General features: G+C 31.5%; 1 long non-coding RNA gene across 3 annotated transcripts; it reads right to left on the bottom strand.

Moving 5' to 3' along the window:
• Positions 1-383: 383 nt before the first annotated feature.
• Positions 384-1,800, bottom strand: LOC140990828 (uncharacterized). Of its 3 annotated transcripts, XR_012177723.1 has the most exons (4): positions 1,739-1,800; positions 1,200-1,672; positions 794-954; positions 384-711 (listed from the first exon to the last, which is right to left on the bottom strand). It is a non-coding gene; the product is annotated as an uncharacterized lncRNA (long non-coding RNA). The 3 variants fall into 3 exon arrangements; XR_012177724.1 differs by lacking the exon at positions 1,739-1,800 and having other exon boundaries at positions 794-968; positions 1,200-1,722; XR_012177722.1 differs by lacking the exon at positions 1,739-1,800 and having other exon boundaries at positions 1,200-1,722.
• Between the last annotated feature and the right edge of the window lie 6,058 nt (positions 1,801-7,858).

Genomic DNA, 7,858 nt, shown 5'->3' with positions numbered 1-7,858 from the left:
AAATATTTTCGGCCTCCTTGTTTTTCAAAAGTTGAGCCGTCTCTTGTTTTAATTAATCTCACCGCAAAACTTCTTCCAATTTTCTAGTGCAAATTGGAAGAGGAACAAATTTTCTGGTCGTGGACCTGATTAGAAGAATTAACAAAGGAATTTTTGAAGAAAGTTCGTAGGGATTCATCAAGAGCTAATCCGTTTATACCGGATTAGTTGGAGCCAAGTGATTTAATTCACAAAGGTATAATATTCTAACTCCATATGAATGTTTAATCGTAAAACCATACGAGCGTCCAAATCAAATATATTTTTGATTGTCAAAATATAATAAAAATTTTAAAACTTCCGCTGCGTTTGGGCGTGTAGAAAACCGAGATCCAACAGAAAGCAGATGATAACAACTTTTCTGCATCAACCTGCCATGAAAATTTGTTGTGGCTAATTCTACAAAGGGAACCAGTGCTTTTGATTATGAAATAATAAGGAAAGACAAATAAATTGGAGGATTATATGAAGCATGCCTTCTTGTCTTCCGATAACCTATTAGTAGCAGCATACTTGCCTTCTGAATACATCCGTTGCAACTCCCCAAAAATGTCGAAAACTATGCCAGAATTTTCCTGAGAATTGAAGTACCAGTACATGCATCTTGTAACTCTGGCATTTTCGAGCATGATTTACAGTGCTCTCCCACGTCTTTCCCTTCGAACGAGCAATCTGCAGATAAACCAACAAAGTTATGCAACTGTGTGCAACTTCAAGGTGAATAACCTGAGAAAATGGTAGTAAAATATTTTACTTTTTTCAGTTCTTGAGGATTTATCAGGAGGTGGATTAGAAATTTCTCAACGGTATCGATTCCTTCGGCTTGGAGACGCTCCTCTATCTTACCACGTCGTTGTATGCTTTTTAGTACCCAAATTTTATCTTCCAGATTTGGGATATCATTCTTCATGGTATCTAGGGATCAGATACTAAAAACACTCGTTATTTAAGATATTAAGAAGGGAAAAATGTGAGTTTTGATCATTTAAAGTTGGGATTGATATTTTGTTGGAGTGTTGACATGACGTTTAGACATTATAAGCAAAATTTAGTGCCACACAATATCAGTATTGGCACCACATTATCAATCCCACGAGTCCACGACAGAGGACTAAAACGAGGATTTGGATCAAGGATGGTGGCAGAAAGATGAAACTTACATTTTTTGCGGTAACACATGACAACAAAAGATTCCGTCTTTGCTTCTTTTACAATGATCCCATCAAAGGCTCCAACAATTCTCGCCCCTAACCGGAACACCGTCTGCTTCACCTAGGTCGCATGATGTCTGAACTTAACGTCTTCCAAAACGCAGCTGCCTCCTTGAAGCTTGCACATATTTGCTGTAAGAAGAGGCAACCTATTCCCTTCTACTCTTACAATTTTCTCATTGAATTCTTCCCCCGTGCAATCATAAGTTCCCTGTGCAAGAACAACTAATTCAACATTTGCAAATGCAACAGGTCCAGCCTCTATTTTCTTTCCTGTGGAATTATCATATAGAACCACTTCAATGCAAGTGTTGCCCTCTCCTTTTATTTCATGGCATGCCAAGGTTGGCTGAGAAATCTTCTTCGAGAACCGAAGCTCCATATTTTTCGGCACCGGGGTCGCATTCGAGTCCCTAAGCATCCTGTCAAGTGGAAACCATTCCATTATTTTCACCTCAATTTGTAGCATTCCACACATAATTTCTCACCTCTTGGTTTCTGTTAAGATCCCAGTCTCGATCCTTTCCAATCTTCTGAACTTATCTTCCACCTAGTTGGCACGAAAAGTTACATAATAAAAACGAAATTAAATCTGAAAAATATAAAATCGTATTTTTGTAATAACATGCAATAACATGCATACCTATAAATAAAAATAAGAAAATAGATAGAAAATGCTTTAAAATGTTTTCACATACAAAAAAAAAAAAAAAAACCTTTAATTACAATGATATCTTTTCCCCTAATAAGCCAAGGCTAATATTTTATGTATATATATAGACACACACAAACATATATAGTTGACATCGCATTCTACTTCGATAAATATACAGAAATAAACACAAAAGTAAAAATGACTTAATTGATAGCTATGGGCAATTAATTGAAGAGTAAAATATTGTGTGAAATTAGTAATTAAAAATTAAAAATACAAGTCTCAACTCAAAAACGACTTACGATAAAAAAAAATTTAGTATTGGGTGAAATATTATACTTTAACTTAAAATTCTATTGATTAAATTTTTTTAACAATAATAAAATTAGTAATGTTGAAATTATTGAGTTCAATGTAGTAATATATATATATAAAGTCAAAGTTTTATGAAATTCTACCAAAATAAAAATGGTGAATTGGGACGAAGATTTGTTTTATACTTTCGTTTTTATTAAAATATAAACTATAGTTCATATGGTATAATTAATAATTGCATGATAAAAGTAACGAGTCTTGTCTAAAAACTTGGACAGTCAGAATAGCCGATAATAAAATAATATAAAGATGTTTCACTGTTTAGCTATTTATATATGTATATGCGTATTTTAATTATTTTATTCTTATAGATTACTTCTTTTTAATTGTTTACCGCATATATGATAAAAGATTAATAAAATAAGGTAAAAAAATTTTTTTAACAAACTAATGTGTCACGCCATTGGAGATGGCGTGACTGTTTTTTTTTTTTTAAAAAAAAAGAGCAAGTCACGCCATCTCCAATGGCGTGACTTGCAAAATTAATTTTTTTTTAAACTTTAATTGTTTTTTTAAATAATAGGCGTGATGAATTTTTTTTAAAATAATTGTTGGACGTTTGCGGCAAAGAACAGTGGCATGTGAAATACTGACAACCCCTATACTCAATAATGCATGCATCTTTTTTTTCTTTTACAAAGAAGACGATAAAAAAAAATTTGAATTAAAATTTTCGTGATAAAGTGATGTTATGTATCACTGATAAGTATTAACATGGTGTGTTTTTTATCTGATGAAAATTTGCTTATATATGTTTGTCCTCGGTGCAAATGTATTATTCTTGTGCTTCTATCATCCTTCGTTTCTCTGCATTTAAATGCATCTTTATTGTTCATTGTAGATTTTCGTTCGATGTTTGATCAAGTAATTGCAGCAGATGAGGTATGTATGTTTTAAATTAAGTTTGTGGTTTAATGTTTGATTAAAATCGTTAATTTATTTATTTGTAATTATATATTTGCAGATAAAATTTTTATTTTGAACTTCTATTTGAGGTACGCGTTGATTTAAATTAATTTACTTGATTATTCGAATATAAATTATGAATTTGTCATCATCGTACGTTTTGAGTTTATGATTAAAATGTTTAATTATGTCTCTATGTATTATTAGTTATTTTTATTAATTTATATTATGCAAATGATAATAAAAATACTTATTGTTGTTGTTTTATACAGGTAGTATATAAAAAAATTAGTGTAATGATTTATTTATTTTACACCAATAATATAAATGTTTTTATTATAAATACGGTTAATATTGTTTTTAATTACTTAAATGTAAATAAATATTACAATTAATTTCATATGTTATTATTTTATTTGACATGCGTAGTATCAAAAATTTATATTATAAAAATTATTATTTATAATATTATTGACTTATAAGATACAACTAAGAAATATATTTTTTGTATTTTAGAATAATAATCAACTTTTTTTTAAAAATAATAATAATACTTTTATTTATAATTATTATTGATGTTGTTTTATAAAGGTAGCATATAAAAAATTAAGTATTACAATTTTATTTTACACAAGTAATATAAAATTTATTAGTATAAATATTGTATTTTTGTTCTTAATTTATTAAACATAAAATCAGTTGTATAATTAATTTATTTAATTATTATTTCATTCCACGTGCGTATTTGTGAAAACTTACTATTATTAAAATATTATTTTATTATAATTAACTTGTAAGATATAAATAAGAAATACGATTTTTTATTTTATAATAAAAATAACACTTACAATTGTAATTCTTATGGTTTTTGTTTTATTTAGGTATGTTATAAAAAAAATATTACGCTTGATTTATTTTACACAAATAACATAAAATCTATTATTATAAATTTTTTTATTAATTTATTAAATAAAAATAAGTAGTATGATTTTATTATTAACTTAATTTGTATTTAGTAGGACCTATTATTATTTTACATAACTAAAATAAAATTTATTATTTCTAAAAACTTTATTAAAAAAATATACATATAAATGATTTTACTATTAATTTTTTTTCCTATTTAGTATGAAATTTATTATCATAATTATTTTTATTATTACTTACTTACTAAATAAAAAATAATAATATTATTGATAGTAGTTGTTCAGTAAAACAAAATAAGCATTATCATCATTATTATTATAATTATTCTTAATAAAAATGAAAGCATATGTAAATTAATTTTTATAGTGTATTATTTTGTTATATTTCACATTTTGTTATTCAATTGAAATTTTATAAAATTTATTATTACCTTTTTATTTTTTGTGACCTATTGATTTTTTTTATAGGAATGGACAGTGTGCCGGTGCTTTTATTCGTAGGTGGTAATGTTATTATAGGACATCACACCGTAAAATATAGTACCACTGCATTGAGGGCAACACGAATACCAAGATCTATTAATTTGCATGAGTTGAAAGAAATAGTATACCGTCTGACAAATATTGAAAGTTCAAAATTTAATTTAAAATTGTCAACAAAATATTCCTACATGGATAAGTCACATTGCGTAGACGTGCATCTTGACATCAATGATGACAACAATTTACAGTTTATGCTGGATTCTATTAACGAAATGCGGTGTATTGAATTGTATATCGAAAAGGATTTCATTGAGCATAATGTAGATGTTGAGGTTCCTGAATCATACATTCCATGTATAACTGAAGGGTTCGATTCGATGGGATTTCATGATGAAGCTGGTACTTCCGCTGCTGCTTTTTTCGAACCAATAGATGAAAAGCGATTTAATTCGCATGATTGGACTGGGGGATGGGATCGGTATATTACTGACACCGTAGAAGAAAATGTTAGTTGGCCGATTTCTGCACGAGGATGGGATTCTGGTGCAAGAGGATGGTACTCAGTTGACACAAATCATGTAGGTTTGGATTGTTCACCGAGTGCTGGATCGGGTCATGGACTGACACCTGTCGTACATGATGAACAAAGATCACGTGAGTTGTCATTAGATGTTCACCTTGACGCCACTGAAATATTTACTGAACCTGATACAACTACAAGTGAAACAGATGAAGATGAGCATGAAGACGAAAATGCCACATTTGCTGATATTGGTCCATCTCATACCAACACCAGTGATCATATGCATGCATATCCTTTTGAAGGCATTTCAAATCTTGAACACCGACCTGATGCATTACCATTTTCTGTCCCGCCTGTCGGTCAATCTTTATATGACGTACCTCAATTCTTTAGTACAATATATGATGAGCAACGCCCTGATTCTGTTGGAATTCCATCTGCATCGAATTTGAGTTATTACAATGCAGATAGAGGAGAACTTTGCACGAACATGGTTTTTAAAGATAAAAAGCATTTGATAGCAGCAGTTAAGGACTTTTCAGTTAGAATTGCTCGACGTGAGTATCAAGTTGTGGAGAGTACAAAGACTTTGTGGAAAGTTAGTTGTAAAAATAAACACTCAAATATCAACTGTAGGTGGGGTCTTCGTGCATCGTTAAAATCAAAATTGAGGTATTTCAAGATCACGAAATATGGTGGTCCACATACATGTATGTCTAGCCAGGTAGGGTTAGACCACCATAACTTGGACAAAAATATGATTGCAAAAACACTTGTCGGTATAGTTCGGTGTGATCCTTCGTATGAGATTAAATATGTTATCCAGCTTGTGAAAGATCGATATAATTATCAAATCTCATATGGTAAGGCATGGTACAGTTTAAAACGGGCGGTGGAAAATGTATATGGTACATGGGAGAGTTCAGTACGTCTTTTGCCAAGGTACATGGGTGCCCTTGTTAAGTACAATACAGGCACTATTGTAGAGCGGAACCATTTACCGAGATACAATTCTCAATTAAAGGTGTTAAACTACGTGTTTTGGGCCTTCCGACCATGTATAGATGGGTTCGCACATTGTCGAAAAATAATTATTGTTGATGGTACTCATTTATACACGAAGTATAAGCACAAGATGCTTATAGCTGTGGGTTTAGATGGAAACAACCAAATCTTACCCTTAGCATTTGCCATAGTCGATGAGGAAACATACGACTCCTGGAAGTGGTTTTTGGAACTTCTATGCAAGCATGTGGTTCGAGGATCAACAGGTGTGTGCCTTATCTCCGATAGACATCGTAGAATCATTAATGCTGTTGAGGAGATACCCGATTTTAGACATCCACGTGGCGTACATCGTTTTTGTCTTATACACGTATGTTCTAATTTCAATACACATTTCAAAAATGTGCACCTAAAAGATCTATGTTGGAAAGCAGGCACACAACATCAAATACGTAAATTTGATGCCATCATGGATGAAATTAAAAATCTCGAATCGAGAGCATTTGTTTATCTCTCTCAAATTGATAAACACAAATGGACTCTTGCTCACGATGGGGGATGACGACGTGGTGTTATGACGACCAACATGTCAGAGTGTCTTAATTCTGTTCTGAAGGGTGCTCGTCGACTTCCTGTATCAGCGTTAGTTCAGTTGACATTCAATCGTTGCGTGCAGTATTTCATCGATCGTATCACACGAAGGCAACGTATGATTCAGAGCAATCAGCCTTGGCCTGATTACACTTTTCGACTGTACGAGAAATGGTCTTCGAGATCTAGTACACACTGTTGTGCGTACCGAGATTAGAGACCAATCGGCATCTGTTGTTACGGGAGGGCGAAAAGGTCGGGGTGAACGTGTACAGGTTGTGACCCTCAGTCTTAATGAATGCTCATGCGGAAAATGGACTATCTTTGGAATTCCGTGTTCACATGCAATATGTACCGCCAAATGGTATGGATTAGATCCTGCACAATTTGTACAACGTTGGTTTCATATGAGTGAATACGTAGACACGTACGAGGGAAGATTTCGTCCAATTGCTGATGAGGAATATTGGGATGAACCAGCATTCGAATTGTGTCACAACCCGAATAGGCGTCAAAGAAGGAGAAAAGAGAGAGACCGAACTACAAGAATCAGAAATGAGATGGACCGGCCTTCCACACGAGAAAGGCAACGCATCCAGCGAGAAAGCTCAACACAACAACGTCGTAATCAAAACATGTAAAGGTAATTTTTTTATCTTTTAATTTTATATTACATTCATAATGAAAAAATAATCTGTTATTTAAATGTTTACGTATTGATTGGTTGCAGGTTTGAAGGAACACTATGAAATTCAATGTGTTACAATTGTAATTGTATGTTTTTCCTTGTATCTTGCTAATTCTTATATGTTAATCGAACAGTTTGTTTGTTTAAATTTGGATCGTATGTCATATGTTGGTTTAATTTAGGTGTCTATATGTTATCTGTTGTGTAACGTCATCTCGTTCTGTATTTTATTTTACAGCATCATCAATGTTTCCTAATTAGAGATTGTGTATCAACAAATATATATTTATCATATTATATTTAAAACCTACGTATCTTATTTATTTTAGCAACACAATCTAATGCCGTTATACAAAAAAAAACAAATAAATTATTTAAAACTCAAACCAATAAGATTTACTTGTATTCAATATACATAACTTATACATTTAAATATTTTATTTTTTCTTTCTACCC

The sequence above is a fragment of the Primulina huaijiensis genome, chromosome 13 (genome assembly GCF_012295235.1).
Source record: "Primulina huaijiensis isolate GDHJ02 chromosome 13, ASM1229523v2, whole genome shotgun sequence".
Lineage (NCBI taxonomy): Eukaryota > Viridiplantae > Streptophyta > Magnoliopsida > Lamiales > Gesneriaceae > Primulina > Primulina huaijiensis.
The sequence above is the reverse complement of the archived record's forward strand: the minus strand, read 5'-3'. Positions and strand labels throughout refer to the sequence as shown.